Genomic DNA, 26,336 nt, shown 5'->3' with positions numbered 1-26,336 from the left:
CCTCCGAGGGATCGCGGAAATCACCTTGGGAATCTTGACTGGGGGAGGGACCCAATGGGTGTCACCGCAGGAGAGTGGGGCTCGTCTGTAGAGGTAAGATTTCTTCTTAATTTGGGTTTCTTTGGTAAAATTTACTCTAATGCTGTGCTAGCATGCATAGTGTCCCTAACTGCGATGGAGACGGAAAATACTGAAGAGCTGCACTTCCTGCAGGGTATATGTACTGGGGCTGACGTTAGATTGAAATCTGATCCGTCTCCAACTGCTACCAGGAGTACACTATACCCATTGGTCCTGAGCCCATCTGCTACACGCTAGGAAATATCTGGTTTTTTTTGCATCTACTACAAAGTGAAGTACATGTATACCACTGAAATGAATGTACATCCCTATCTTCCACTCCCATAAAATTCTGTGTATAAATCATATGTTTTATGTGCTAAACATTTTCTGTACATCAATCCCAATTGCAGGTCCTTGTGTCAGAATTCAGCTTCTGCCTCTTACTTGATACTAGTGTTGGAAACTACTCCAGCTCTGATAATGAGTAAAATTTCCAGCATTAGGAAACCCGAGTTAAGCTTGTGCACCTCTCTGCATGGGGAGTAATAGTGCCTTCCTTTCCATGGGATTTTTACATAAGGGTACTAATTCAGGACACAGTTTTTTTGTGTGCATTAGCTTGTTGCAGTAGGAGTAGCATTTCCATACTAAGGGAAATTGTGCTGTCTGCAGAGCCGATCTTATTCCATCTGCCCTTGAGTTACCAGAAGTGGGGAGAATGAGTGGAAAGAATAGCACAGACTGCTCCTGTGTTAATATCTGGCAGCCCATCAATGGTGAACTGGTAACACAAGGTAACAACATCTCAAGCTGAGGCATTCTGCTGCTTCTGCTAAACAAAATAAACAGCAGCCGTGTGGTGCTCCCAGGCTTAGGCGTAAAATATAAGGCCAGTCCTGAACCCAGGTGCACTGCATGGACAATGCTAACCTATCCAACTCTGATATTAAGGATGATGCCTGATTTATATTCTGCCTTTCAGGCACTTGAAAGCAAATTACATTCAGGTACTATAGGTGTTTCCCTATCCCCAGAGGGTTTACCATTAAAGAGATAGAGATGGATTTTAGAAATTAGTGTAAGAGCAGCAGCCATCCCTCCCATTGGAAGTTTAGCAAAGTGGAGGCTGCTGCGGTTTATCTTGACAGAACATTATGTCCTGCTGGTATTGTGCTGCAAAGGAGGACATAAGTCTGCTTCCTATTTCAATGCACAGAAAGCATTTAACCCAGATTTTATTTTCCCTTGAGACAGTCCATAATTCAGGAAACCCACATTGGGCAGGCCAACCAGTGCAGACACTACAACTCTTGAAGGGGTACCAAGGAGCCAAATTAAATCATGTTTGTAAAAAATTTGGTGATAGAGAAAGGGGAAAGGCATCAGAGTTTAACAAAACAAGTTAATTCTTCATTGCAAAGAGGCCAATCCTGTAAGGTGTACTCAGCCGCGTGCACTGTTTAACATGAGTCCACTACCCTTTATACTGTAAGGGGTTTAGCGTTTTGAAAACGTGCAGTCAAACACCCCCCCCCCCCCCCCCCAAGCTGAGTGCTCATCACATCCAGATGCATGGTAATGAGGATCTTAGTTATTCAGCAGGGATACTGAAAGTAAAATATGCCACCAATCTACATCTTGTTGAGTCGAGAGAAAAGACTGCAGGCAACTTGTAATCTGAAACCAGAGTTTAATAGAGAGGGGGGGGGGAACAAATTATTTGTTCCTCAGAGTAACAATTGTGTTAACACTCAGCTCCTCCAGCAGTGTGCGTAGCATTATAAATCCTTCATACTGACCAATCTGAGCATAGTCAGTGTTGTTTTTAGATAAGTGCGGTACATTTGATTTGAGTAGGTATTAGACCAATCAGCTAGAGGATCTGGGGTGTCTGCTCATTGCAGTCCAGCATGTGTATTCAGGGTACGCTTCTTTCTTTGTCTGAAAACTAATATTCAGGAATACAGCAGCGATGAGGTGCCTCAGGGCAGCCATTAATTTCTGAACAGCCTGTAAACATGTACGAAAAGCAGAAAAAAATTGCTTTTCTGTACACTCTCTGACTTAATATCCTAGCAATTTTAAGTCAGAGGAACCAAAAATGTTAAAATAAATAAAAGTGCTGACTGGTCAGGTTAGGAGAAGGGACACTCAATTTTACGGGCATCCATTTTCCTAACCTATGGCTGGCAGCGGGATCAGAAAAGCAATGCTCGTAAAATTGAGCGTTGGTTTCCTGAACCCAGTGCCAGTCACCTCTCGTGCGATGCCGCTACTAAGGACACACTAGGGAGCTGCTATTGTCCTTAGTGCTTCCTTTTTAGCACAACCCCTCATTTAAATGCAGGAGAGGTGGCTGGGTTTGCTTTGGGAGAGTGGGTGCCCGTTCTCCTGTGCTTCTTCTGGATAGGCCTGAAAGTCAGGCTGAAGTTTCCTCTCTATCATTTACCTACTGCTGCTCTTCATGGGTTCTGTCTGTAATAGGAGGAGAGCAGTTGCATCTGCCTAATCGGCATTATTACAAGATTTTAAGCCTTCCTACAAATTACCAAACCCCGCCTCTACTTAGCAACTAACAGAATGAGGAAGACTGGACCTGTATGGTAAGAAGCAGCATGGTTGGCAGGCTCTCTGATATTGATTCAATAAAGTGGATCATGATGGGCAGAGAACCCACCTAGGACTGGAGTAGAGAAATGTTTGAATAAGAAAATCCGAAACCGGTGTCCAGAGCAGTAGGAAGAAGCCCAAACCCAATGGAGGTATGTATTGGACAGTCGTAACGCTCTGAGCATGTGACATTGAAAATAGGTGGAATGTAGTTTCATAATCTGAGATTGACAATAAGGATTTCCCCTCGGGAAAACAAACATCACTTCACCATGCCTGCTGTCTAATGTGGCTTAATGGCCATGTACTTGGAGGTTGTGGTTGCACATTGGTTGGAGGGCAGCATGGGCATGGTACAGGTAAAGCGCGAACGGGCTACTGCCGTCACATTAAATGATGGGCAAGAGCAGCACCGAGAGAACTGGTGCACTAGGCTGCACCCTGTCTGTTCAAGAGCCCAGCTGGATGATAGTGGATACAGAGCAGTTCTGTACAGATTAGTCAGATTGTTGTGTGGGTTAGGTAGTGCTTTACAATACCTCCCTGAACTGGGAACTGAAAACAAGACAGGCAAGGTAACAAGGCACAAATGTGGGAGAAGCAGGATTTGAATCTTGCTCTTGGTTTCAGTTCCTTACTCTTAGTCACTCATTCTTAATTCAGTCCTTGGGACGCACCCAGCGGGGCTGGCATTAAAGACATTACACCCAATATCCATGCACTACATTTACATATAAATTTCTCCATTGTATGCAAGATATCTCCAGCCTATTCATTGCCCATATACTGAAGAGCAGAGGGGCTGGGTGTGTCCTGAGTTAAAAACCAATGCAACCAGAAAGACACTCATTCTCCCCTCTGTTACTTAGTCAATCCACAGTTAAAGCTAATGTCTGAACTTGTCCGGCTTCTGCTCCGTTGGTGGTGTTATCTTTCAGTAAAAATGATGATGGTTGCAGTTGGAATGAATAAAAGCTATGCCTCTTCAAGTATGTATGAGCAATAGATCTTCCACCCTCTCTTTACGGTCATACCTCGGTGATTTGTACTGTTTCAGGTTTATAATAATGAGCAAGCACGTCTAGGACTGATCGACCGAGGTTTATAGGGATAGAAGTGACAAAAAAAGCACTTCCATAAAAATCAGAGCACAAGGAGTACAACTGGATCATTGCGCTACTACTATGCAAATACATAAGCACCCATTTTTGTTCTCTAGAGTTTGCAATCTATTCAAGACAAAACAATTAGCAAAAATAAGACACTGGGAGTTTAATTTATTAGGAAAAACAAATAAAACCAACAAGGGCATAATCAGGACAACGAGAGCTTAAGATTTAAAAGCAGCTTCAACAAGGCGGGGGTTTTAGGCTGAGCTGAGCTTTATTACCAGTAGTTCTTTATGAGCCTGATAACTGAATTACCAGTAGTTAAAGAAACGTTTTTGTTAACAGAGACTGTTAAGAAACAAAGGAACATGATATATTTATTTAGCTTTAAATCACTTTCTGTCTAGGATCCAAGCTTCTCCCCAAATGCAAGTTCCTTTTATTGCAGAAAACTAGTTTGTTTGGCTTACTGGGAGTGTTTTGCTAGCAGTCACCAAGAACTGCAGTGTGATGTTGGTTTTCCTTTTCTACGAACAGCAGCTTTCAAGTAATTCTCAGAAATCCCTTCAGTTGCTTCTCTGGGCTTTGGAAACTAACCAGCTGAACCTTAAGCACGTGCACCGAGAGAGAGGCTGGCAGTTCACATCCATTGCATGCAAGAGGTGGCAGACGTCTGTCTAGACAGACTGCGTGTTTTATCTAAATAATAAAAACGTTACTGAAATAAAGGATGGCAAAGGGTTCAGGTTTCACAAAAAGTAATCTTGGCTTTGCCCATTGTAAAACATAAGTATACTAAAGCAGAGAGAGAAGCAAGGTGTTGGCTGGTGAGGTAATAGTTAATTTGGCAAAAGCTGAAAGTCCTTAGTACTAAAACCCTGCCTTACTTACAAACCTCTTTCCCTGGATTGAAGCTAAACTGGAAACAGCTGCGAATTGCATTTGCGTCTTAGTTGCATTCTCCTTCCCCCTGCCCTAGAACTGCAGCGCCGGACAGCGCAGTTAAGGGATTACTGGGGCGCTCCCCTTCCCTAACTCAGAGCCGGGGCTCCCGTGCACCGGCAGCACAAGGCGTCTGCCGTAAGCGCTTCAGCCCCACAGATCAGCTGGCGGGCTCGGACTGGCGCCCCGGCCCCGCCCGGAAGTAATGAATGGAAAGCCCCTCCCACCTAGGGCCACCAGCTCCGCCCTTCTGCGCTGTGACGTCAGCCCCACTCAACGACTGGGAGTCAGGACTCGGAAGCTGCCGCCGGGAGTGGGCGGGAAGTGACCTCGTTTCCGGGTTGGTCGGGGAGTTCTCTCGTACTTTAGCGCCTGTCAACGCCAGTTCCGGCCCGGGGGCCTTCAGGATCGCCTCTCGGAGGAGGGAGGGCCAGAGCCGCAGCCGCTCTTCAGGAGACGCGCCGGCGGTGAACGGGAAGCGGGGGGAGGAGGTGGTGAGGGGAGCCGGCGCCAGGCTGTCTGAGGGCGAGGAACGCACGCGGGGCGGCGGTGGTTTAACGGCTGCCCCCTCCCCCCCCCGCTGCGGCCGGCTCCTGCTCCGCCAGTGCCCGCAGGAGAGAGAGGGAGGGAGACTTTCTGGCTGGGACCCGGAGAAGGACCGGACACCCACCTCCATGAATGGAAATCGGCAGCGCATGTGGGTGTCTGTTGGTGGCCGGTGCCAAGGCCTCCGCGTCCCGCGGGAGTCCGACTGGTTCCCGGGAGAGGGTTCTGTCCCTTTGCCTGGCCAGCCTTGACCCCTTCGGAGCAGGTTTCCCGTCCTGTGCTCGGATGGGAGGGAGGGACTGATGTAAACTTCCTTCAGTATTCCACTGTATATCACCAAAATGTTTTCGTGTCAGTGTCGCCTTTAAGCACTGGGTACTTTGTAGTCAGTTTTGCAGAATGCGTCACCCGACTTAAATAGAAAACGTACAAATATGAATGATTGTGCGTTATCGGACTCGATTGTTAATAAGCAGGTTGTGAAAAGGCATTAAATGAATACATTTAGATGATATTAACATAATGGGCATCTTGGGACAAGATGATACCAGGGTACAAAGTCTATTGAAATGACAGAGCAGATGGAAGCAGTGAGACGCTATATGTTAAGGATTCCATAGAGTGAAGTGAGACTCAGATTTTTATCTCTGTCTTTATTTAAACTTATTAATCGCCTATAGAAAATGAGCATAAAATCAGTACATATATAATCCAAAACAATAATTACAGCAACAGAGAAAAATACCAAACAATCAAAAATCATCTATGGGACTAGTAAAATGCCTGTCTGAAAAGCCGTGTTTTTAATGAGGTCTTGAAAGACTTCATGCTATGCAAGGCGCAGTACTTCAGGAAGAAAGTTCCAGAAAACTGGCGCAGCGACTGAGAAAGCACACTCTCCAGTAACACTAACCCGAGCGTGCAAATGTGAGGGCGTATCCAGAATACCCCTTTGCGATGAACGGAGCTGCAGGAAATCTGTGTGATCTACCAGGAATATAAAAATAAATGGATAGAAATTCCATGCCTGAGACACACAGAGTATAGCAGTGTGTTTTACTACCATTCACTCTACCAGGATAGTGAAACAGTTTCCACAATGCACACAATAATAATGGGAGATTTCAGTTACCACAATATTAGTGTAATGTCATTTCAGATCATGCCAGGGGAGTTGTTCCTAGATGCCACAGATGATTGCTTTATGGAGCAACTGGTTCTAGACAGGATGCTTATTTAGATCTAGCTTTTGATGGAGTTCGGGAGCTGGTGCAAAGGATAATGGTGGAGCCGTTTCACAATAGTGATCTTAATGTTATCAAATTTGACCTAATCACTGGAAGAAGAAGAATAAATACAACTATTACAGTAGCCTTTAGCTTTAAAAATGAAATTAGTTACAAGGACACTAGAAGCAGCCATTACAAACATTAAAAGTGTGCATGAAGTTTGGAGACTGTAAAAATACCAGCTCGGAAGTCCAGATAAAATGTCTTCCACCTGTTAAAGGTCAGAAGAGCAGAGGTAACAATGTGGCTAAATAGTGCCAGGAATAAGGCTATTAAAGCTAAAAGGCATCCTTCAAAAAATGGAACAGAACATAAGCCCTGGCAAACCAAATGTAAAATATTAATAAGGCAGGTCAAGAAAGAATTTGAAGAGAGACCTGCCAAAGGGGCAAAAAAACAAAATTCACATATCAAACACAAGAAACTTTCCGATGGATTAGCTGAACCATTAGATGGCCAGGGATTAAAAGGGGTGTTCAGGTCGGATAAGGCAATAGCAGAAAAAGTAAATGAGTTCTTTGGCTTGGTGTTCATAGCCAAGGATGTTGAGATGGGACCCATGAGGAAACCATTCTTTGGAAGTGATGATTCAGAGAAGCTGATGCAAATCAGTCTTAGTATGGAAGAGGTGAGTGAGTAAATAGCACATTATTTATTTATTAGCACTTTCCAAAAATTCAAAACATAATATTAAAATATAAAACAATAAAAACAAACAACATTCCCTGCATAAACCTATCCCCAAGAGAACATGATGGGGTTTGCCCCAGAGTTCCCAAGGAACTCAGAAACAAAACTGCAAACCTGCTAGTGGTAATCTGTAACCTATTCAAATCTGCCTCTGTACTTGGGGACTGGAAGAGAGCCAATGTAAAGCGAATTATAAAAAAAGGGATCCAGTGTTGATCAAGTAACTTCAAACCAGTGAGCCTGACGTTAGTGTTGGGTAAAATGGTATAAGAACTAAATGTGGATAAATCTGGCTTAATGGCCAAGAGCAGTTGTATCTTAATAATCTTTGAAGGTGGACAGAGGTAAGCCGGATGATATAGTATATCTGGATTTTCAGAAAGCATGAGAAAAAATCCCTCGAGAGGCTCCTCCGAAAACTGTCAGAGGATAAGGAGCAATATCCTAGTGTTAAAAGGGAAACAAAAGTTGGACTATATGGTCAGTTTTGCCAATGGATCTGTTCTGGGATCAGTGTAACTTATTCATTAATGATTTGGCAAGGGAGCAGTGAATGAGGTGATCAAATTTGCAGAAGAGACAAGTAGTTAAAAAGTTGAGCTGACTGAGGAATTGCAGGAGACTCTTGCATGACTGAACTGGGCATCTAATCGGCAGATGAAATTTAAGGTGGACATTTGCAAAGTGCACAAAGGGCAAACGAATCTTAGCTATATGTACATAATGCAGAGTTCCACACGAGGAATTAGCACCTTGGAGTCACTGTGGGCAATTTGATGAAATACTGAGAAGAAACAAAAGTGGGAAAGGGAATGGAAGAAAGAAAGACTAAATTATGTCTCTTCAGCCTGGAGAAGAGGCAAATGAAAGGGGATATGACAGGGGTTTCTAAAATTGTGTGGTGTGGAACAATCATTTACCTTTTCAAATAGTGCTAGGACTAGGGGAGACATCCCCTGAAACTAGCAGGTGGTACATTTAGTACGTCACTTTTTAGTGTAGATTACAATGTGCTGTGCCAGTTGCCATTTTTGTTTGTGTAGTTTTGTGGCAGTTTTCCCACCACTTATTAAAAAAAAAAAATTGTACCTGAGGTTTCTTGAGGGACTTGGGCTTAGTCTCTGGAAATATGGCAACAGTAGAGGGGAGTCTTGGAAATTGTAAAAGTGTTCTGCAAAGAGCAGGAGACTTACACTGACTGATTGTGACTTTCAAAACCAGCGTTTTGCACAGTGTTTGATGTTTATAATATGTTTACATTTTTGTAACACTTGACAGCTGCTTATAGTAGCATTAATATCTGCTTCCAAACAATCCCAGTAAGCTGATTACACTTGTAAGCCTTGAACAAGTATTGTAAATCATGATTGGTCTTTCTGTAGCCCATATCAATGTTCTGCTTTGTTTTTTTATTTTATTTTTATTGCATTTCAATTTTTAAAAATACAGAACATTTGTGGATACTTATGTTCATCAATTATCATTAACAACCATTTTTCTCCTAAATAGCTTTACATAACATCCAAAAAATAGGAAACAGAATAAAGAAAACGAAGAATCTACCAAGCTAAATTAACATGGAGCAAAATAAAAGAAAAGAAATTATTTCAGGTTAATTATTCTAGTCTAATATCCACATTAAACATCATTTATTCCCCCTTTAAAACAGTATCTATGGGGTGCATGTCTAAATAGGCTTGAAGTTGTTCTGGAGTGTTGGACATATCTACTATCTCTATGCTTTACGAAGCGTCTACACGGGTACTTTAAGGTAAATTGCGCACCCCTATCTAAAAACTTCCTCTCTTAAAGCTATGAATTTTTTACGTCTCAATTGGGTTACACGGGTGACGTCAGGAAATATTCTTCTGGGTTGCCCATAAAAAGCTTGTTTTTGATATTTAAAGTGTTTCAAAACGGCATCCCTCTCTATTAAAGACGTAAATTGCACCAATAATGTCGCCCTTATCAACATTTGCCTCAACTGACTTCCTGGAAAAGTCTTATAAGTTCAAATTTCCCTGATTTTGTTGATCTCTCATCTTGACTTTATTGAAGATAATAAATCTTGGATAATGTGGGAATAGAATTATCTGTATATTTCAAAATATTCTTCAAATAGCTATTAAATAGCTCTACCGAGGGAGCTAAAAGTATTTTTGGAAAATTTAACAATCAAATTAAATTTCCTATTCTGATTTTCCATAAATTCAATTTTCCCTTCACTTTCTTCCACTGATTTTATTAAACTCATTTGAACTTTTTGAATTTCTTCTATTTTCAAATCAGAAAGAGACTTACTTTCTTTTCTAACTTATCTATTTTTTCCTCTATATTGATATTTTTTAAAGCTTCCTGAACAGTCTTAGTAAGGTTATACAATGACTTTTGAACATTAACCATCATTAATCCCAATTCTTCAATAGAACATTTAGTTGGTCATTAATTCCAAATTGTAACTGTTTTAATGTCCCACTTTCCCCTTCAATTGCCATCAAGGAACATTCCTTTGAATCGACAAGGGATTGTTCTCTTATATCATCAGAAACTTTCTTAAGTCCAGATCATCATTCTGAGAATTTGAGGATTCTTTTGATGTAGATTGAATTTCCATAACTCTTACGGATGGAGGGACAAGTTTTTCAGGGGCACCGGGCGTGAGAGATGTTTCATTGGCCAGATAGAACTTCTCAGGAGCAGGAGAAGAGCTATCAGCGGCCCCTTCTGGTGTAGATGTTGATAAAACTTGAAAGCAATCCTTAATACTAGGTTGAAGGAACTTGTTTGGCGTTGATGTTAACGAGGTTTCCCTCAACTTCGCTTTCCTCTTAGTATAAGGCATGGTGCTTTAGTAAGGCACAAATACTTTAATTCAAAACTTTTGTCCACTCAGGATACTTGCAAATTTAAGACAATAGAACATTAACTTGTACTTAGCTTGTGCTTGTTCTTCATGACCGCAAACCTGAAAGTCCCGTCCAACACCGTTCCAACCCGGGCTAAGCTGGGCAAAGCCGCGCGCCCCTTGACCGTGCGCGGTTTAGCCGTCGCGCCGGGATAGGCAGATTTTTAAACCTATCTGGCTCCTCCTCTGGCTCTGACATCACCAGCTCCAACCCGGAAACAGAGAATAGGCTTTTGTGTCTCTCACCGGTGCACCCCCAGACAACGAAGAAATTTCACGGGCCTCTTCACCCGCGGCTCAGAGAACCCAAAAGGAGATCAGGCTGCGGCCATCAATGTTCTGTTTAATATGAAAAACAAATTATCGATAGGCAGTTAAGGCGCATTGTTGGTATTCGACAAAAAAGCTACCCTGATTTATAAGGGTCATCAGAACAGAATGCTAATCCCTTTCCTCAAAATCATAAAACATTTCTGATGCAGTTTAATGATATACAGTAGATTCTCTCTCAGGATTATTTTCAGAAATAAGCTTAATGTCTAATATTCAGTTTTACTTTATTTTATTCTAAATACTTTTTAATGGTGGCAGCAGCTGATCCACTTTAATTAGGTATGAATCTCTGCAAATGATTGTGTAAAATATATGTGCTTTATTTCATGTCCGAGGCATTATGGCATTGTTAACACATTAAATTAACATGCATAAATATCGTCAATCATCTTGAGAGCATTCATAAGTTTAAGTATTTAGAGCAAAGTAACGTCAGCCTAGGATTTTGTTCTGCATATTTTGGCAATAGAACTTGTGGGCAAATTGTTCTTCAGTCAACCACTATAGCACTTGTGGTTTAGCAAGATGTGTGTGGGAAGAGGTAAAATACTTAGTCCATTCTTGTTGCCAGAGGTTTGACTGGGGAAGTTTCTGGTGCATTCCTGTCCGCCTACTCTGTTCACGATGAGTACCATACTTGGTTTTCATTATATATTTGAAGGGGGTTTTCTGTATAGATTCTAGTAGGATTTTTCTAATTAAAAAAAAATAATAATTTTTTTTTACCTTTTTAAAGTTAATTGATTTCAGTGCTTTGCAGGAGACTGTCCCGTCTCCTGCCCTTGCTGGACTTAGGGGGGCTTCGCCCCTTGTGCTGGGCATAGCCTAAGTCTGTGATTGCTTCCTGGTGTGGGGACAGAGGCTGGTGGTCCAGTCATTAGTCTCCCCCCCCCCCCCCCCCCCTGGCTGCCTAGGGAGCTTGGTGCTCCATTGCAAATAAAAAAATCTAAACTTTTAAACTTTTTTTCTATTGGTATCGAACCAGCAGCCAGACACAGAGGAGCGTGCAGGCTTCACTCCCCTGCCTCGGCTCCTGCCGGCAGAGCTGCCAATCATCTATTTTTAGATTGTTTTTTCTTCAGCTCGCGGCTCCTCTTTGCTGAGGATGCCGCGGCCAGCCGCCTGCCTAGCCTGCGGGGAGCCCTCGTCGCGCCCATCTCGCGAGGGGTTCTGCTCGCCTGCCTGCCAGGTGAGGAAGGTCCCTCCTCGGCAGGACAAGCAAATTTAGCCCGGGGACGGAATCCCCTGCGCATGGCCAGGCTGTTCCCGGGTCAGCAAACCGAGGGAACGGTGGCCATTTTGGGGATTTCGGCAGCTCCCGATTCAGAGCTGCCTGGAGCTGGGGAGCAAGAATTTCAGGATTTCCCCCCCAGGAAATCCAAGGCTCACTTTTCCTGCGATGTTGTTCTCCTCCTGCATAAATCATATTTGGCTAGCTTGCAGGAGGAGGAGGAGGACCCTTCCCCAGGCCCCCCCCCCTGACAAATTCCGCGCCCCACGTCGCTACCCGTTTTTCCTGGCTTAGAACCCAGGGGTCTGTTAGGGTGCAGATGGTCCGATCCCGTGACAGATTTAGTGAACGCACTCCCACCCCTGGAGGGGGATGATCCTAGGGTCCTCCGCATGTTTCAGAGGGAAGAGTTGGAGCCCCTCATCCCCCCTTTTTTAATTTATACTTTAAAGATTTTAAACAATACAGTCATAAAATCAAAGAATGGATTCAGTATACATATTACATCTTCCATAATAGAAACTATACCTCAAAATCCTTAGTCCACATTATGGGAGGACTAACTAAAGAAAAATCAAAGGAAATCTGTACTATTCAGTTACAACAGGAGACACACTTTTTTTTGCAAACAATATATCAATCTTTTTCTCTCTCTTCCAAAAAGGTTTCCAGGTGGGTGGGATCATGGAATATGAATTTATTTTTTTGTGGACAACTACACATTTACACGGGAATTTAAAAAAAAAAAAAAAAAGGAAGCTCCCAAGGCTATAACCCTGGACTTCAAAACCAAAAATTGTACTCTCTTTAATCGGGTGTTCCTAGACACATCTGGAAATATCTGTGCCTTTTGTCCACAAAATAAAAAATCCTTATTCTGAAAGTGTTTTTGCATTAAGCTTTTATCATTTTCTCTAATTAAAGTGACCAGCAAAGTGGCCCTTTGTGGCAAGTCATCCATCGATGATTCCAAAAAGGAAGTTAGATTAGGTGATTGTTGTTGAACAATATCCATTTCTTCCCCCTCCACCTGGGTTTTCAGTCTTGAATTACTAATATAATACATTTTTATATACATTTTTCATCTATACAGGAAATTGACAATACCTCTAATAAGTACTTTTTTTAATAACTCACTGGCAGATAGGAGTCTAGTAATAGGAAAATTCAGGAATCTCAAATTCCTGACTCTTAACTCGTTTTCCACATTCTCCAATTGTCTGTGAGTCCCCAAACTGTCCCTAATATGGGAATTACTAACAGCCTGCAGAGTCAAAACTTGTGCAGATGTTATTTTACCCAGCTCTTCCAAATTTTTTAACCTATCGTCATGTTTACCTATAACATTTTTAATTTCCAAGGAGGTTTTATCATTCTGAATCATAGCATTCGAGACTACCTTCTGTAACTCAATTATAGCCTTCCATACATCACTCAAAGTTATGTTTTGCGGGTCTATGGGTTCTGAAACAGGAATCTGTACAGAGCTCACCATAAAGTTCCACTTGGTGTTGGATTTGCAGCTCCTAAATTAACACTTTGAGGTGTTTGGTTTGGCAACTCTACCAAAGATTGAATTTGTTGCATCTGGCCAGGGCTATCGGAGGAGCCTGAGGAAAAAGAAATGTCAGGTATAGTGTCCCGAACAGTTTGACTCACTCGTCTCATCACATGAGAGTCTATGGGACCCCTTATTACTTGTGCTGCCGGCGACGAAGTCCAAGGCTTAGTTTTCCTTTTCCTGCCCATAAAGAATAAAAAAGAAAATTCTCACCTAGGGGCGCGCCCCTTTGGAGCGCGGCTTCGGCAGCGCGCTGGCGGCTGCGCGCCGCTCCCGGCGTCCCGGCTCCCCTGGATAACGTCACAAAGGGGGCGTGGCCTCTGGTGCAGTCGCGGTGGAATAGGCTTTAGATGTTACCCAAGCTCTCCGACTTCAATCCCTCATGGCCTTTCCTCTCCTTCAGGGGAGAGGGGTCTCCACTCGAACTCCTCCCGCCCCTCATCCCCTTTGTCCTTCAGGAACTGGGGCTGGAGGGGCCCCCTGCGGATTCCCTTATGGCGTCCTTGCCCAAGGATATGGACCCGGTCCTGGCGGGACTCAGGGCTCCGGCAAGCGCTTTTCCCTTTCATCCTATGCATAAGTTGCTGCTCCTGTGGGAATGGGAGGCTCCCGAACTGGGACTCCGGGTGGGATGGGCTATGGATAAGCTCTGCTGAAGATCCCCACTGTGGATTCTTCTATATTGGCGGTCACCAAGCACACCACTATCCCTGTGGTGGGATCGGCTCTGAAGGACGGACAGGATGGTAAGCTCGAGGCCCATTTGAAGTGAATATTTGAAGTCCTGGCCCTGGGGGTCTGGGCGACTATCTGCAGCAGTCTCATGCAGCGGGCAGGTCTTAGGTGGGTTCAACAATTACTCGGCACCCAGGACCTCCCGTCTGCAGAGGTGGGGCAGGCTGAACGTTTGGAAGGCGTCATAGCATATGGGGCTCATGCGCTCTACGACCTCCTCTGCGTCCAGGCGAAGGCAATGGTCTCGGCGGTCTCCGCTAGATGGCTCCTCTGGCTGCGCAATTGGTCAGCTGACCCGTCCTCCAAGGCACGGCTGGGCACGTTGCCTTTCAAGGTAAGTTGCTTTTTGGAGAGGACCTTGAGCAGCTTATTAATTCCTTGGGGGTAAACAAGGTTCATAAGCTACCGGAGGATCGTCCGAAACAATCTCTATCCTTTACGCCCTCCCGTCCTCGCTTCTGGGGGCAGAGGAGGTATACGCCCCACGGACGAGGTGGCTCCTCTAGGGGTTATTCTTCCCGGTCTTAATCTTGGTCTCAGCCCTTTCGTGGGTGTCGCTCTTTCCGCAAGGGACTGTCTCAGTGCGCCACCCCATGAAGTTCGGTTGACCCATTCCTCGGTCTCTTTTCTGGGCGGTCGTCTCTCCCTGTTCTTCGAGGAATGGGTCAAAATTACATCTGACCACTGGGTCCTCGACATTGTACGAGACGGTTACGTCTTAGAATTTGTTCGCAATCTCCCAGACCTCTTCGTATCCTCCCCATGCGGTCGTCTCAAGCGAGAGGCGGTGGAGCAAACCCTCGCCAGGCTACTGAGTCTGGGCGCCGTTGTCCCGGTTCTGAAATAGGAGCTCGGCGCAGGCCAGTATTCTATTTACTTCGTGGTTCCCAAGAAGGACGGGGCTTTTCGGCCAATCCTAAACCTCAAGAGGGTCAACTGGGCCCTTAAGATCCCACATTTTCGCATGGAAAGCTTGAGAGCGGTCATCGCGGAGGTGCACCCCGGAGTGTTCCTCGCCTCTCTCAATTTGACAGAGGCATACTTCCATATTCCGATTCACCGCGATTACCAGATGTATCTTCGCTTCCACATTCTCAACCGGGATTTTCAGTTTCGGGTGCTGCCTTTCGGCCTTGCTACCACACCACGCACCTTCACCAAGGTCATGGTGGTGGTGGTGGCGGCCCTCCGCCGCGAAGGCGTCTTAGTCCACCCCTATCTGGATGACTGGCTTGTAAGGGCCAAGTCGGAGACTCTCTGCAGACAGGCGGTGGATTGGGTTCTAGCTCTCCTCGCATCTCTCCGCTGGATAGTGAATTTTCCCAAAAGCAAGCTTTAGCCTTCCCAGGTGTTGGAGTTCCTGGGAGCCCACTTTGATACTCTGATAGGCAAGGTGTTCCTGCCTCATGCGCGGGCTCTCAAGTTGATCGACCAGGTTCGGAATCTGCTCTCGCTGCCTCTTCCGACGGCCTGGGACTACCTTCAGGTCTTGGGCTCGATGGCTTCCACCATCGACCTCGTCCCCTGGGCATTTGCTCATGTGCGACCATTACAGAGAGCTTTGCTATCCCGTTGGCAGCCGGTGTCGGAACGGTTTCAAGTAGTTTTCCCGCTTTCGGCCTCTACCGTCGCTGCCTTGCAGTGGGGTGGCTTTCGCTTCCTCATCTTCTCCGGGGAATGCCTCTTCAATCTCCACAGTGGATGATAGTCACCATGGACGCCAGTCTCTCGGGCTGGGGTGCAGTCTGCCAGTCCCAGTCTAATCAGGGGATCTGGTCGCCGGTTCAGGCTCGTTGGCACATCAATTGGTTGGAGGCCCGGGCGGTGCGTCTGGCTCTACAGGAGTTTCTGGTCCTGATATGCGGCAAAGCGGTGAGGGTGCTTTCCGACAACTCCACCACCGTGGCTTACATCAACTGTTGGGGAGGCACTCGCAGTCACCTGGTGGCCCTAGAAGCCAGCCATCTCTTTGACTGGGCGGAACGGCTTCTGGATTGCCTGGTGGCCTCCCACATAGCGGGCAAGGAGAATGTTCAGGCCGATTTCCTCGGTCGTCAGTCTCTCGATTCGGGAGAGTGGGAACTCTTGGAAGAAGCCATGGATCTGATCGTCGATAGATGGGGTCTCCCTCACCTGGACCTCATGGCGACCTTGCACAATGCTAAGGCCAATCGGTTCTTCAGCCGCTGGAGAGAGCTCGGCTCAGAGGGAGTGGATGCTCTGGCTCTTCCTTGGCCCGTGGATGTCCTTCTGTATGTGTTCCCTCCGTGGCCTCTGGTGGGAAAAGTTCTCCAAAGAATAGAACTACACCGAGGGCCAGTGGTTCTGGTAGCACCCGAGTGGCCTCGCAGACCATGGTTTGCGGATCTCGTCAACCTGGCGACGGACGGCCCTCTCTGCCTAGGCCATCTTCCTCGTCTGCTTCGGCAGGGGCCCGTATTTTTCGACCAGGCCGATCGCTTTTGTCTAGCAGCCTGGCTTTTGAACGGAGATGCCTGAGGCGTAAGGGCTATAAGGAGGAGGTTATCTCCACTTTGCTGCGAGCTCGAAAGCAGTCGACTTCTCTAGCTGAAATGTGCATTTGGAAGGTCTTTGAGGCTGTTTGTGTGGAGTCTGGCATCTCAGCACGCTCTGCTCTCGTTGTTTCTTTCTTTTCTACAGAAGGGTCTCTCCAAGGGCCTTTCATTCAGTTCCCTGCGCGTGCAAGTTTCTGCTATCTGCTCTCTCCTCGGACGGGTCAAGGGTCATCCCTTAGCGGGCCACCCGGACGTGGTTCAGTTCTTGAAGGGAGTCAAGCACCTGCGTCCATCCGCTCGCTTTACTTGCCTGTCGTGGAGTCTTAATCTTGTCCTCCGGGCGCTCTGTGTTGCTCCATTCGAGCCTCTCCGTCGGGCTATGGTAAAGGACCTCATGCTCAAGACAGTCTTTCTAGTCTCTATTTCTTCCGCTCGGCGAGTTTCCGAGATTCAAGCATTGTCCTGTCAGGAACGTTTTGTTTTTTTTCCGATTCAGGAGTTTCTCTCAAGACTGTGCCTTCTTTCTTGCCGAAGGTTGTCTCTACTTTCCATGTCAACCAGTCTGTGGAGCTTCCAGCATTCTCCCCTAAGGAGATTGCGGGTACCGCTGGGGGTGATCTTCGCAGACATGATGTCAAACGAGTTCTACTCCGGTACCTTCAGGTCACCAATGACTTTCGGGTCTCTGATCACCTTTTTGTCCTCTGGAGTGGTCCCAATCAGGGCAAGCCGGCTTCTAAGACTACTATTGCGCGGGTGGTTGAAAGAGGCGATCTCCTTTGCCTATCTTTGCCAAGGTTGGGTGGTTCCTGAGGGCCTAAAGGCTCATTCGTTGCGTTCTCAAGCTACTTCCTGGGCGGAGCACCAATCTGTTTCTCCGCAAGAAATTTACAGGGCCACCACATGGACGTCCCTGCATACTTTTGTTCAACACTACTGTCTGGATGTGCAAGCACTGGTTTTTGGTTCCTCTGGGTGGCAAGTGCTTCGAGCTGGACTGTCTCGGTCCCACCCGGGTTAGGGAAGCTTTGGTACATCCCACGGTCTGGACTGATCCGGGTACTTACAGGGAAAGGAAAATTAGTTCTTACCTGTTAATTTTCATTCCTGTAGTACCACGGATCAGTCCAGACGCCCTTCCCTGTTTCTTTTTCTTACTGTCCACTCGAAGCTTGTTATTGCAGTTTCTCAGAAGTTGATACTTCATTTTCTACTGAACATAGGACGATTACAGCGGAAGCCTTGGTCGTTGAGAACCAAGTATATGCAAGAGCGCTTAGTTCTACCATGTTCTTTACAATGTTAGTGAGTTGCTCCATTGAGCTTTTTGGTTACTTGCTTGATCCTACTTGTCCTTTTGCACTGAGGATATCTCCCCAAGGCCTACTGCCCAGGAGGGAAGGGTTAGGTCGGCAGTCATAGTTGGTGATTCGATTATTAGGAATGTAGACAGCTGGGTGGCTGGTGGGCGTGAGGATCGCCTGGTAACATGCCTACCTGGTGTGAAGGTGGCAGACCTCACGTGTCACCTAGACAGGATTTTAGACAGTGCTGGGGAGGAGCCGGCTGTTGTGGTACATGTGGGCACCAACGACATAGGAAAATGTGGGAGGGAGATTCTGGAAGCCAAATTTAGGCTCTTAGGTAGAAAGCTTAAATCCAGAACTTCCAGGGTAGCATTCTCTGAAATGCTCCCTGTTCCACGCGCAGGTCACCAGAGGCAGGCAGAGCTCCAGAGTCTCAATGCGTGGATGAGACGATGGTGCAAGGGAGAGGGATTCAGTTTTGCTAGGAACTGGGGAACCTTTTGGGGAAGGGGGGGGGGGGGGGGGGGGGGGGGGGGGGGGAGTCTCTTCCGAAGGGATGGGCTCCACCTTAACCAGGGTGGAACCAGACTGCTGGCGCTAACCTTTAAAAAGGAGATAGAGCAGCTTTTAAACTAGAACAAAGGGGAAAGCCAACAGTCGCTCAGCAGCGCATGGTTCGGAGAGAGGTATCTTCAAAGGATTCTAATGAAGCATTAGAATTAGGGCATCCCGACAGTGAGGTTCCATTAATAAGAAAAGTAGTCCAAGTGCCTGTAAAGTAAAAACTCACCTGAGCTAAAAAATTCTAACTTATCCCTATCAATTAAAAAGCAGAATGATAATACAAACAAAAAACAAACTTTGAAATGTTTGTATGCTAATGCCAGAAGTCTAAGTAGTAAGATGGGAGAATTAGAATGTATAGCAGTGAATGTCAGACTTAATTGGCATCTCAGAGACATGGTGGAAAGAGGATAACCAATGGGACAGTGCTATACCGGGGTACAAATTATATCCCAATAACAGAGAGGAGCACCCGGGAGGCGGTGTGGCGCTTTATGTCCGGGATGGCATAGAGTCCAACAGAGTAAAGGTCCTGCATGAGACTAAATACAAAATTGAATCTTTATGGGTAGAAATCCCTTGTGTGCTGGGGAAGACTATAGTGATAGGGGTATACTACCGTCCACCTGGTCAAAATGGTGAGACTGATAGTGAAATGCTAAGAGAAATTAGGGAAGCTAACCAAATTGGTAGTATGGTAATAATGGGAGACTTCAATTACCAAAATGTACAAAATTCTTCAAAGCACTGCACAACGAAATATGTAAACCACAAAAAAGACGTTGTAACAAAAAATTAAATAGTAAAGTGTCAACTTTTAAGCTGTAATGTTCACTCTTAATATAGTATACTTATAAGTTTAAGGACCTTCATACCATCCACGATGCTGCAAGTTAATACTTGGCTTTTGCACCTTTGTGGATCACGTTTAATCATTGGTCCATTAGTCCATTTGGAAAGACATACTCTCGATATGCATTTTGAGACTTCCGTCTTGTATTTTTTTCAATTTTTGTATGTATAAAAAATAACGGGAGTACTTCCCTGAGTTGTGCACAGGTCTTGCCGGAGTCAGGGGTCCAACGCGCGCGTTTCGCTGCTTCAGGGGAAGTTCTGACTCGTTTCACCCGGCGCATTCTGCCGCAATGCTGCTGCGGGAACCGATTGTATTTTAAACTTTCACAGAGCAGCCCCAGTCCTCTCTCCCCTCCTCCCGGGGGCAGCCGGCGGCGAGGGCAAGAGCGGCTTCAGCAGCCCGGGGCGGATCGGGTGCTCCCCATAGGAGACGGCTTCCACAGGGTTGCCAGGTTTTCATGAAAGAACAAGCACTTTTTTCCAAAAAAACAAGCCCAAAAAAAGCCCAAAACACGTGAAATTGAAACACCAATGTCTGTGAGTTGCATAGATGACAAAGGAGCTTAGCTTTTTGCATGTTTCTCTGTTTTAGCATGTTGCAGAAGGTCTGCATGATGTGCATGAATGTCACACTTGCAAAATTTGCACGTAGCCTTACTCTCAATGCTGAAAACAGGCTGAATCCATGCTTTTAGTTCACGTTCCTCTTCCCATGCTTTGCAGTACTTTACTGTATTTAGCCCAGTTCTTTACTGTAGCCATAGTAGATCAAAACCATTTAGTAGTGTAGCAGCCAAGGACGGAAACAGTAGGTATAGACTGGCTTTCTTACAGAGGTGATCTTCTGCAGGGAGAAGAAACGAAAGAGAAAAAAAAAGGCAAAATTAGAGGAAAGCAAAAGTGGTGTAGAAAAATAAGAAAAATAGCATTACAAGTTTCCATGTCACATTTTTTTACCTGTAGTCAGCAGGTATGGACAAGCTTTCTTTTTGTCAAAATAAGGGTTTGTTTTTTTTTTTATAAAAGGTGATCAGCTACAGGGAAGAAATGAGAAAAAAAAATAGATGAAATCAAGTGGAGTAGAACAAATTGGAGAAATTCCTTACCTGATAATTTCGTTTTCCTTAGAGTAGACAGATGGACTCAGGACCAATGGGTATAGTGTACTCCTGATAGCAGCTGGAGACGGATCAGATTTCAATCTGACGTCAGCCCCTAGTACAGTGATGGCCAACCTTTTGCGCTCAGTGTGTCAAAATTCATAAAAAGACAGAGCATAACTCGGGTGGTGTGTCACTTCTAGAAAAATCCATAATTTTGTGATATTTGTAGCTCTAATAAAAAACGGAAAATGTCATAATGCCTCTGTATCGCTCCATGGTGAGACCGCACCTTGAATACTGTGTACAATTCTGGTCGCCGCATCTCAAAAAAGATATAATTGCGATGGAGAAGGTACAGAGAAGGGCTACCAAAATGATAAGGGGAATGGAACAGCTCCCCTATGAGGAAAGACTAAAGAGGTTAGGACTTTTCAGCTTGGAGAAGAGACGACTGAGGGGGGATATGATAGAGGTGTTTAAAATCATGAGAGGTCTAGAACGGGTAGATGTGAATCGGTTATTTACTCTTTCGGATAGTGGAAAGACTAGGGGGCACTCCATGAAGTTATCATGGGGCACATTTAAAACTAATTGGAGAAAGTTCTTTTTTACTCAACGCACAATTAAACTCTGGAATTTGTTGCCAGAGGATGTGGTTAGTGCAGTTAGTGTAGCTGGGTTCAAAAAAGGATTGGATAAGTTCTTGGAGGAGAAGTCCATTACCTGCTATTAAGTTCACTTAGAGAATAGCCACTGCCATTAGCAATGGTAACATGGAAAAGACTTAGTTTTTGGGTACTTGCCAGGTTCTTATGGCCTGGATTGGCCACTGTTGGAGACAGGATGCTGGGCTTGATGGACCCTTGGTCTGACCCAGTATGGCATTTTCTTATGTTCTTATATTAATAACAAAAAGTTATAATTTTAATATGTTCTGTATTTATTAATAAAGCAAAAACAAATAATTATTTACCTTACCTGCTTAGTGACTTTCATTGGCTAAATCTTCAATTAAAACACTCTCTCCCCCTCCACCAAACTCTCACTCCCCTGGATTTTCTCATACACACTCATGCTCTCACACTCACTGGCTCCCTCACACACACAGAACCCCAGGCAGGCTCCCAGTCACTCACACCACTCCCGCTCCATCCTCCAGGCAGGCACCAATTCATTCTCATGCAGGCACCCATGCATTCACACACATACACCCCCATGCAGAGTCCCATTCATTCACATGCACACAGTAAAGACAGACCCCCCTCTCTTTTGCCAGCAACCTCAGAACCTCTCTCATTCCTCTGCTGCCACTGTCACTGCTGCCGCGTGGCTATTGGGGAGGTGCCGATTGCTGCTACTGACACTGAAGCCCATTCTGCTGCCTCCTCTGTGCAGGCCCCGTGGGCTTCCATTTTCTCCATGCTGATCTCGTACATTGTGAGATCCACATAGAGAAAGTGCTATTCTTGCACATTCCCAAAGATTACATGCGCCAATCACTAAAAAGTAATTTATTTTGTTTTTTTACCTTTGCTGTCTGATCTTCATTTTCTAATTGGTTGGTCACAGGCTTTTTTTCCCCACCTTTCCTTTCTTATTTTTTTTTTGCCAATTCCTTTTATATTGTCTTTCTGTTTCTTTTCTCTCCATCTTCTTCCCTCAAAACACACAGGTTCTCATTCTCACATGCTCTTCTCTCTCTCTCACACACACACACACACACACACAGGCTCTCACTGGCACATGCTCTCTCTCATACAATCATTCATACACACAGTCTCTCACTGGCACATGCTGTCTGACTCTCACACACACAGGCTCTCTCTCACTCCCACATGCTGTCTCTGCAAACATTCAAGTCCTCACTCTCACACACAATCTCTCAACTCATCTCATACACGCACACACACACACCCTCTACAGACCCTCAGCCTCTCTCTCACCTCTGGGCCTCCTCTTCGCGGGTCGTCACAGGATGGGCTCTGCGGCAGCCCTGCTACCAGGCCTCTTCCTCTTCTCGGGCCGCTGCGACTTGGGATTCGCGGCTGCCCGTAAACGCAAGTGCTGCTCCTCTTCTGCACGCGCCGATGCTTCACCTCCTTCCAGCCCACGTGGCTCCGGCAACGTTTACTTCCGGGGCCGCACAGGCAGGAAGGAGGAGGAGCATCAGTGCGTTTAAACGTGATCTTTTTCTTCGGGCCGAGGCCCTGCCTATCTGCCTGTCGCTGCGCCCGGGGGCAATACTAAAAAACTAGTTTTAAAGGCTCGGCGCAGCCGATTAAAAAAAAAATTCCCGATAGTCCACGAAAGGCTGCGTGTGTCAGCAAAAAGTCTCGGTGTGTCACCTCTGACACGCGTGTCATAGGTTAGCCATTACTGCCCTAGTACACATACCCCTGCAGGAAGTGCAGCTCCTCGGTATTCTTCCTTGAAAAGCGTTGTGGATATATATGTGACTGACTGATTAACTTCATATTATGGTTAAACTTAACTAACTTGTTAGAACGTTTAAACTCGATTAACTTGAACTGATTGGTTGACTATAGCTGGAGACTGCCAGTGTATTCAACCGGAAAGGGTCGACACCGGGCAGGGTGGACATCTTAGTTAAATAAAGACATGGCTTACTCGTAACTCATTGGCACAATGCCTCAGGGCAGCCCAGGGTGGGATGCTGAGTCCATCTGTCTACACCAAGGAAAACGAAATTATCAGGTAAGTAATTTCTCCATTTCCTAGCCTGAGGCAGATGGACTCAGGACCAATGGGATGTATAAAAGCTACTCCCGAATCGGGTGGGAGGCTGCCCGGGGTCCACTTAGAATTGTCCTTGCAAATGCCATGTCCTCCTGAGCCTGTACGTCCAGACGGTAGAATCTGGAGAAAGTGTGGATAGAGGACCACGTTGCCGCTCTGCAGATGTCCGCAGGTGACAGCATTCTAGTCTCTGCCTAGGACACCGCCTGGGCTCTGGTTGAATGGGCCTTGACTTGTAGAGGTGGTGGTTTTCCTGCTTCTACATAGGCCGCCTTAATGACTTCCTTGATCCAGCGGGCAATGGTTGTCCGCGAGGCCGCTTCCCCTAGCCTCTTTCCGCTGTGAAGGACGAAAAGGTGGTCTGTCTTTCGTACCGGTTCCGACCTTTCCAAATATCTGGCTAGGAGTCTGCCGATGTCGAGGTGACGTAGGCTACAGTCTTTTCCAGAGTTCTTCACGCCGTCCATCGTTGGTAGTGCGATGATTTGATTGAGGTGGAAGTGTGAGACCACTTTGGGGAGGAAGGAGGGAACTGTGCGTAGTTGGATGGACCCCGGGGTGAATCTGAAGAACGGTTCACGGCAGGACAGTGCTTGTAGCTCCGAGATGCTGCGGGCCGAACACACGGCCAGCAAGAACACTGTCTTTAAGGTTAACAGACGGAGAGATAGGCCTCGGAGGGGTCTGAAGGCGGATCTCGCTAGGAACTCCAAGACGAGGTTGAGGTTCCACAGAGGTACCGTCCATCTTAGAGGTGGGCGAATGTGTTTGACTCCTTTCAGGAAGCGTGATACATCCGGGTATGAGGCTATGCTGTTGCCCTCGCTCCTGGAGCCATAGCATGACAATGCTGCTATCTGTACCTTGATGGAATTGAGGGACAGACACTGCTGTAGCCCATTCTGTAAGAATTCCAGGATCACGGGAACTCTGGAGGGGCGTGGCTTGACGTTGTGGTCTTCGCACCAGGCCTTGAAGACTCTCCAAATCCTTATGTACGTTAGAGATGTGGAGAACTTGCGTGCTCGGAGGAGAGTATCTATTACTGCCCCAGAGTATCCGCTCTTCCTCAGTCGAGCCCTCTCAATGGCCAGACCGTAAGCAAGAATTGAGTCTGGTCCTCGTGAAGGATCGGGCCTTGTTGGAGCAGGTCTCTGTGCGGCGGCAGGGGTAGTGGGTTCCCTGCTAGCAGTCTTCTCATGCCTGCGTACCAGGGTCTTCTTGGCCAATCCGGGGCCACCAGGAGAACTAGTCCCCTGTGTCGCTGTATCTTGTGAATGATTGCGCCCAGCAAGGGCCACAGCGGGAAGGCGTATAGAAGGGTCCCCGGAGGCCAGGGCTGTACCAGGGCATTGATCCCCTGGGACTGCGGGTCCCGTCTGCAGCTGAAGTATCTGGGTACTTGAGCGTTGGATCTGCTTGCCAGAAGGTCCATGTTTGGGATCCCCCACCGATTCACTATCATTTGGAAGGCTGTGGATGACAGTTTCCATTCTCCTGGGTTTAGACTTTCTCTGCAGAGGAAGTCTGCCACGATGTTGTCTTTCCCGGCAATGTGGACAGCCGAGATCTCCTGGAGATTTGCTTCCACCCACACCATCAGGAGGTCTATTTCTAGGGACACCTGTTGGCTTCTGGTTCCACCCTGTCGGTTGATGTAGGCCACCGTCGTGGCCTACATCAACCGACTCAGACCGCTTTGCCTCGAAGTCTGTGGGCAAACCGCAGGCAGGCTAATCTGGCTGCCCGCGCTTCTCGGTGGTTGATGTTCCATCCCGCCTCTTCTGCGTTCCACTGCCCTTGGGTGGTCAGCTCTTCGCAGTGTGCTCCCCCATCCGTGTAGGCTGGCATCTGTGGTGAGCAGGGTCCAGGTTGGGGAGGATAGGCTTGATCCCCGGCTCAGGTGGCTGTTCTGCAGCCACCACCGTAGCTGGGTCCGAACGCTGCCCAGGAGTGGAAGGTGTACGGTGTAGTTTTGGGACCGTGGACTCCACTGCGTTAGAAGTGAGCGCTGTAGAGGTCTCATGTGTGCTCGCGCCCATGGCACTACTTCCAGCGTGGACGCCATCAGTTCGAGGACTTGCAGGTAATCCCATGCTGTGGGACGAGGAACGCTCAGCAAGGTCTGAAGCCGGCCCCGCAGCTTTGACCTCCTCGCGGGGGTCAGGCTGACCTTGTCTTCCTTGGTGTCGAATTGGACGCCTAGGTATTCCAGCGACTGTGCGGGCTGTAGGGAGCTTTTGTTTATGTTGACTACCCATCCTAGGCTTTCCAGTAGTGCTATGACTCTGCTGGTTGCTTGGTGGCTTTCCTCCGGTGACTTCGCCCTGATCAGCCAATCGTCCAGGTAGGGATGAACGAGGATTCCCTCCTTCCTGAGTGTTGCCGCCACTATTACTATTACCTTGGTGAACGTCCGGGGTGCTGTGGCTAACCCAAAGGGTAGTGCCCGGAACTGATAGTGACGATTCAGGACCTTGAAGTGTAGAAAGCGCTGGTGTTCCTGATGCATTGGGATGTGGAAGTAGGCCTCCGATAGATCAAGGGATGTGAGGAACTCTCCTGGTTGTATTGCCCGTATGACGGATCATAAGGTTTCCATGCGGAAGCGGGGAACCCTTAGGTGGTGGTTGATGACTTGAGGTCCAGGATGGGCCTGAATATGCCCTCTTTCTTGGGTACGATGAAGTAAATGGAGTAATGTCCAGTATTCATTTCCCGTATAGGCACTGGGGTTATGGCCTCGAGGGTCAGAAGCCTGTTCAGTGTAGCTTCCACTGCCGCCCTCTTGAGGGGGTCGTGGCAGGGAGATTCCACGAATTTGTCGGGGGGAGTTCGAATGAAGTCCAGGTAGTACCCCTCCCGGATGATGGCCAGGACCCATTTGTCCATAGTTATCTCGACCCATATGGGGTAGAATAAGGCTAGTCTGCCCCTATAGCATCTTCCCTTGGATGGGTCGGCTGATTCTCATTGTGGGGTGCGGCCGGAGCCTGCACCCGCACTGGTTCCTCTCTTGGTGTGCTTGTTCCGAAAGGACTGGCTCCTGCTCGTAGGGCGGGGTGTTCAATAGTTGCTTTTGAAAGGGTTGAAGCGCTGTGAGCTTCTGCCTCTGGCGGATCTGTGGAAGGGACGCTGGTTTCTCTTAGTCTTGTCTTCCGGCAGGCACGGTAATGGGGAGTCACCCCATTTGTTGGCCAGTTTCTCTAGTTCGCTGCCG

At 46.7% G+C, this 26,336-nt stretch overlaps 1 long non-coding RNA gene across 2 annotated transcripts in view; it reads right to left on the bottom strand.

Moving 5' to 3' along the window:
* Nucleotides 1-3,933: 3,933 nt before the first annotated feature.
* LOC115100701 overlaps nt 3,934-26,336 on the bottom strand; it is a 28,630-nt gene continuing 6,227 nt past the window's right edge. The window contains exons 2-4 of one of the 2 annotated variants that reach the window (XR_003859171.1): nt 20,214-20,290; nt 19,277-20,100; nt 3,934-10,493 (exon numbers count right to left, since the gene is read on the bottom strand). This is a non-coding gene — a long non-coding RNA (uncharacterized LOC115100701). The remainder of the gene's footprint in view (nt 10,494-19,276; nt 20,101-20,213; nt 20,291-26,336) is intronic. The other variant, XR_003859172.1, reaches the window with a different exon arrangement.

Source organism: Rhinatrema bivittatum, chromosome 11 (genome assembly GCF_901001135.1).
Source record: "Rhinatrema bivittatum chromosome 11, aRhiBiv1.1, whole genome shotgun sequence".
In the NCBI taxonomy this organism is placed as follows: domain Eukaryota; kingdom Metazoa; phylum Chordata; class Amphibia; order Gymnophiona; family Rhinatrematidae; genus Rhinatrema; species Rhinatrema bivittatum.
This window is presented reverse-complemented; position numbering and strand designations above follow the sequence as displayed.